This window comes from Nelumbo lutea, chromosome 1 (assembly GCF_056320005.1).
Source record: "Nelumbo lutea isolate HS-2025 chromosome 1, American lotus-T2T, whole genome shotgun sequence".
NCBI classification, from domain to species: domain Eukaryota; kingdom Viridiplantae; phylum Streptophyta; class Magnoliopsida; order Proteales; family Nelumbonaceae; genus Nelumbo; species Nelumbo lutea.
The window spans coordinates 200,833,648-200,839,479 of NC_142684.1; the positions used below are offsets into that span (position 1 = coordinate 200,833,648).

At 44.0% G+C, this 5,832-nt stretch overlaps 1 pseudogene across 2 annotated transcripts; it reads left to right on the top strand.

Annotated features, from left to right (window-relative positions):
* The first annotated feature begins 586 nt into the window (after positions 1–586).
* On the top strand, positions 587–4,064 carry LOC148880361 (scarecrow-like protein 6 pseudogene; annotated as a pseudogene). 2 transcript variants are annotated; one of them, XR_016104540.1, is made up of 2 exons: positions 587–1,071; positions 1,173–4,064. The product of XR_016104540.1 is annotated as a scarecrow-like protein 6 pseudogene, transcript variant X2 (transcript). The 2 variants fall into 2 exon arrangements; XR_016104539.1 differs by having other exon boundaries at positions 592–4,064.
* Positions 4,065–5,832: the final 1,768 nt, after the last annotated feature.

Genomic DNA, 5,832 nt, shown 5'->3' on the forward strand with positions numbered 1-5,832 from the left:
GCAGAAAGAGACGGTCAATAAAAAAAAATAGGGACTTCGCCGCCATTGGTCGAGAAGAATGGAATTCAGAACATGCTACAGGACCGTTACATTATAACGTCCTCCTTCAGATCACAGCCACACATCTTCATCTTATCATTTTCTCGTATCAATCAATCACGATAATTTCAAGCTGATCGTTCTGTTTAATTTCGATAACCTGATGCAGAAAGCTATCAGGTTCAAAATTACCAAATCACCCCGAGATTATCTGCAGCGTGAATAACGACGAATTCGAAATGAATGAAAGAAGCAAGGATATTCCTGGAATATAGAAACTATGAAAGGTTACGGGCAGTTCAACTTTTTTTTTTCTTTTTCTTTTTCGACGTTATTTATTTATTTTTCTGATTTATTATTATATAATATACAGCGTGGTTTATTGGGTTCTGAGTCTGTGTAAGAAAAGGAAAAAATATTAAAAGAAAAAGGCACCACAGACCACAGTAGGCTGAGACAAGTGGCAGAAAATCCAGTAGAGAGAGGGAGATAAATGCGTCTAAAAACAAACCACATAAATAAATTGAAAACAATAAGAAAAATTTTTAGAGAGAGAAAGAGATAGATAGGGAGAGATAGGGAGGGACGCTTTATTACCTTTTTTATGTTGCACGCATCCATGGCAGAACAGAGAAGGGTACAGAGTACTACTACGACACAAGAGAAAGAAGGATAGAGGAGAGAACAAGCAGGGTTAGACAAGGATAGAGAGACAGGAAGTGGGAAGACTAGAGAAGAAATGGAGCTACGGAGATGGGAGAGAGAAAGAGCTTAAAAGAGGGAGAAGAAGATGAGAACAGCGGTTGTTTGTCCGGTGGAATGGGTTTCTTGAGGTGCATGAATCTAAGACAAGTGGAGGTGGTGTTGAAGCTCTATCGAGGGACAATCGCAGGCTTTCAAAAGGGGATGCTTATAGTTTCTTTTAATGGCTGACACAATTGCTTCGAGGGCCAGCTTGTGCAGCTGTCACTGAATACATCTAAAAGCCCATCTCTGCTGTGCTCTCTTTTGTTCTGCTCTTCTTCCTCCTTTGTATGAATCTGGGCCTTCTTTTAGTTTTTTGGAGAGCTTTGGTTTCTGGGTTTTTTTTTTTTTTGAATTTTTAGATGAGGGGGATGCCCTTTAATTTGCAGGGGAAGGGGGTATTAGAAGTTGCAGAGATTTCTCCGATATCTGGAGCGAAGTGGAAGGACAGTAGCTGTCTGGGCAGCGAGCCTACCTCGGTTCTGGATACGAGAAGGAGCCCAAGCCCTCCTACATCTACCTCAACCCTGTCTTCTTCCTTGGGCGGAGGCGGCTCAACCGACACAGCCGGCGTGGCGGCGGTTTCCGATAATCCTACACAGAAATGGCCACCTACCCAGCAGCAAGAGGACAGCTCGGCTGCAGTAGCTGAACCCGGCAGTTGCGTTGGGGGTGGTGGTGGTTCCCGGAAGGACGAATGGGCCTCGGAGCTTCAACCTATTCCGACTGCACTAGAGATTGTTAACGGCGGCGCCACAGGAGTGGAAAAATGTGGCCTTGGAATGGAAGACTGGGAGAGTATGTTGTCGGAATCTGCGTCTTCCCCCAGCCAAGAACAGTCGCTTCTCCGGTGGATCATGGGAGACGTAGACGACCCATCTTCTGGTTTGAAACATTTATTGCAGGGTGGGGGCTCTTCGGAGTTCGAAGGCAATGCTGGGGGATTTGGGATCGTCGACCAGGGCTTTGCGTTGGAATCAGTAGGTGGAGGCGCTTCCGTGAGCGGTAATGTAATGGGTACCATCAATCCTTTCCTTGCTTTTCCTGGTTCTATCTGTGCACCAAACAACCTCAATGGCAGGGCTGGCTCAGTCCCCAACATATCTGCGCTTCCTAATTACAAAGTTCCTTGTTTTGGGCTGAATAACAACAGTAACCCTCCCAACCCCATCAATCTTCCTCTCCCTATTTCTTTTCCTCCTGGCATGTTTTTTCAGCAGTCGCAGCAGCAACAACCACAGCTTGAACCCGCTGATGAAAAGCCTCAGCTCTTTAATCCTCCACAAGTGCCGATAAATCAGCAACAAGCCCATCACCCTCAGAACCCGACTTTCTTCATGCCATTGCCGTACACCCAGCAAGAGCAGCACCTCCTCCCTCCGCAACCGAAACGCTACCATGCCACCGTCGACCCGAGCTGTCAGATCCCGAAGGTCCCATTTTCGGATTCGGGTCAAGAGCTTTTCTTGCGAAGGCAACAGCAGCAACAACAACAAGGTTTCCCTCCTCAGCTCCAGTTACTATCTCCTCATCTTCCACAGAGGCCGACGACTATGGCGACAAAGCCCAAGGTAGTGGGTGCCGGCGATGAAGTGGCTCATCAGCATCAGCAGCAGCAGGCGTTGATCGATCAGCTCTTCAAGGCCGCCGAGCTGGTCGAGGCCGGGAATTCGGTACACGCGCGAGGGATATTGGCGCGGCTCAATCACCAGCTCTCCCCAGTAGGAAAGCCCCTCCAGAGGGCTGCTTTCTACTTCAAGGAGGCCCTGCAACTTTTCCTCCTCCTCTCTAGCAACAACATGGCCACCTCCCCTCCAAGGAACTCCACCCACTTTGATGTTGTTCTCAAAATTGGCGCCTACAAAGCCTTCTCCGAGATTTCTCCCCTCCTGCAATTTGCGAATTTCACTTGCAACCAAGCCCTTCTTGATGTGCTTTTAGGCTTTGATCGAATCCACATAATGGACTTTGATATTGGGATTGGCGCACAATGGTCTTCCTTCATGCAGGAGCTCGCAAGCAGGGGCGCTCCCTCGCTAAAGATTACTGCCTTTGCATCCCAAGCGTCCCACGACGCACTAGAGCTTGTCCTCACTAGGGAGAACCTCACCCATTTTGCCAATGACCTCGGCATCGCATTCGAACTTGACATCGTGAACCTTGATTCATTTGACCCTGCTTCCTGGTCGTTGGCACAACTTCATGTGGCGGATAACGAGGCAGTTGCAGTGAACCTTCCCGTTGGGTCCTCGTCGGCACACCCATCCTCTGTGCCCTCCCTCCTCCGCTTTGTTAAGCAGCTTTCGCCGAAAATTGTCGTCTCTGTGGACCGAGGCTGCGACCGCAGTGACCTTCCCTTCTCCCACCATTTCCTTCATGCTCTTCAATCATTCTCGGTCCTGCTCGATTCTCTTGATGCTGTAAATGTGAACTCGGATGCCGTGCACAAGATTGAGAAGTTCCTGCTCCAGCCAAGAATTGAGAGCATTGTACTGGGACGGCAACGAGCCCCTGAGAAGATGCCGCCTTGGAGGAACCTTTTTGCTTCCGCTGGGTTCTCGCCCTTACCATTCACTAATTTCGCCGAGACCCAGGCCGAATACCTGGTGAAGAGGCTTCAGGTAAGGGGATTCCACGTGGAAAAGCGCCAGGCTTCTCTCATCCTCTACTGGCAACGTCGGGAACTCGTCTCGGCGTCGGCTTGGAAGTGCTGAGAAGCAACATTTTTTTACATGCAGGAGGGTCGTTTTTCAAATTCACACTTGTCATGAAGGTGCCACGAAACCTATTACTCTACTCATCTTAATAAATCTTCTATTACAGAGTAGGCACCTCTTCTGTGATGTCATCGTGCATTTTCTTGCCTGTGATTCTCCTCTTCCCCTTGTCTATGTGGTTTAGACAGATTGTTTCCGAGTAAAGCAAAGCATTTGAGAAACCGGAAGGTCTAGTACAGTTCTTTTTCTTCTTTCAGTCTCTACTTTGGATATGGGTATTACTGCTAAGGTGTTCTTAATGTTGTGGTGAGAAGCAGCACCTGCTTCGTTAACATGGTGGTGGTTTGTTGTACACTTGAAAACCAGGCAAAAAACAGAAATGGAAAAAGAAGAATTAACCCCCCCTCCCCCAACTATTTAGTTTATTTCTGTGGATGATACTCTGTCTAGTTCTTATAAATTTTGCTTCTTAAATTTCATTCATGGATTCTAATCTTCTACTCCAGGTGGAATTGCTCTGTACCATAGTTCTCACATTAATACTGATTGTCGGTTTCTCTGTGATTACTGTGTGTTTATTGTAAGTAGGCGAAACTGTCCTTTTGGGTATTTTTCAGCTCCCTTCAAATGGAAGCACCCCATTTAAAACTGGGTTCATCTGGTACTCCATTCTTTCCATGGATGATAATGTGAAAACATAAACTGTGTTGATGATCATAGATATGTAGTCAACAATTTCTTTTGTGACTTGATGCTCACCTTATGAGCTTGAGGTTGTTTAGTGAAATACTTGTGATTCTCGTTGAGTTCTATAAGTAGAGTTGTTTCAACTGTTTCTGAAATCGATTGCCTATATGCTAATGGATTTTCTGGTTTAATTGGTATGGTTGTTTGTTATATGCCGTTTGTGTGCTTCTTTCTTTAGAAGCTCCTCTGTACCAATCAAAAAGAGAAAAGCTACCACTAGAGTCAGTAGTCAGTCCCAGGAATATCAATATCCATGCCATTTGCATCTACTTTCTATATTGTCACAGCACTAAGTAAATTCTTGCAATGGGATATTGATTGGCCTGCCCATATGTGATTGTAAAGAATTTCCTTTACTCTGCAACTAATTTATGTGAAAGCCTGAAAGGTGAAGACTGAACTAAATTATGTGAAGGATGCGGTTTCTAAAGCTTTAGGTCCTGGGCCCGAAACTAGAGTCCAGTCACCATCTCCTTTTGGTTGGGTGGTGGTGCTCTATGCAAAGAACATGCTCAAATGAAATTGTCTATTTTCATGTGAGTTTGATGGTTGTCTTTACTCTTCACAAGTGGTCCTTTTGGTGAAATCAATTTTGTTTGCAATGAAACATACTCATCAGGGTTGCCCTTTTTCTCAACTAATTGCTAACGGAGGTGATCATCCACCAAAAAATTTACAAACTGAGATGGATCCTTTCATAGAAAAAAAATATGGTCTGGAGTTCTGGATATCGTGTTTGATTTGAAGAACTTCTAATGCTTTTATGTTTGCTTCTCTATTGCATATTACGTGTGAATTTAATTAACCCTTCTTTGTTGTCAATTCATTTTCTTCATCATTGTCTCCAACAAACCTTTGGCCTTGATTATCTGTCTGTATAGCAGGTTTGTTCCTTTTTAAACTAGTCGTTATCCGGGACCAAACACTAAAACAATTGAAAATAAAACCTCCAAGTAGATTAAATAAACTGTGTTAAAGGTCTACAAGCTGCCTTTGTATTAAATCCAATCAATAACCCAGTTGTAGTCAAAGCTTGGCATATACGCATGATAATTTATAAACCCCCCAAAAACTCAATCTGCAACTGCAAGTATGATTTTTATCGGTTAACAATCTTTTAGCTTATGTGTGGTCCTATTTGTGGTGCAAATATAATATTCACTTATTTTTATACATGTATGATAAGCTGCAAACACTTGTGCTATTCTACATTGAATTTGCTATAGTTGTGGATAGTTATTGTACCTCTCTCTCAATCAATCCACATGCCTCATGTTCTATTGGACCTCGGCTTGATTAAATTAAGAGCTTTTGCTTTCCTCTTCACCTTGTAATCTCTAATTTTTTAACAGGAAAACAAAAAGCTAATGAGGAGACCATATTGCAGGTGGGTATACAATTCCCAAAGTGAAGCAAAAAATAGAAATATTTGGAGAAATAAAAAGGAAATTGCATGAGAACATGCCGAGTATGGACAAAGACGTTGATCAATCATATCTTATTCTGTTCTCCTCTGTTCGGTTTCTTTTCTTTTTTGTCTGGGGCCAAAAAGAAAACAAATATAACACGTCGGTTTCATTGAAAA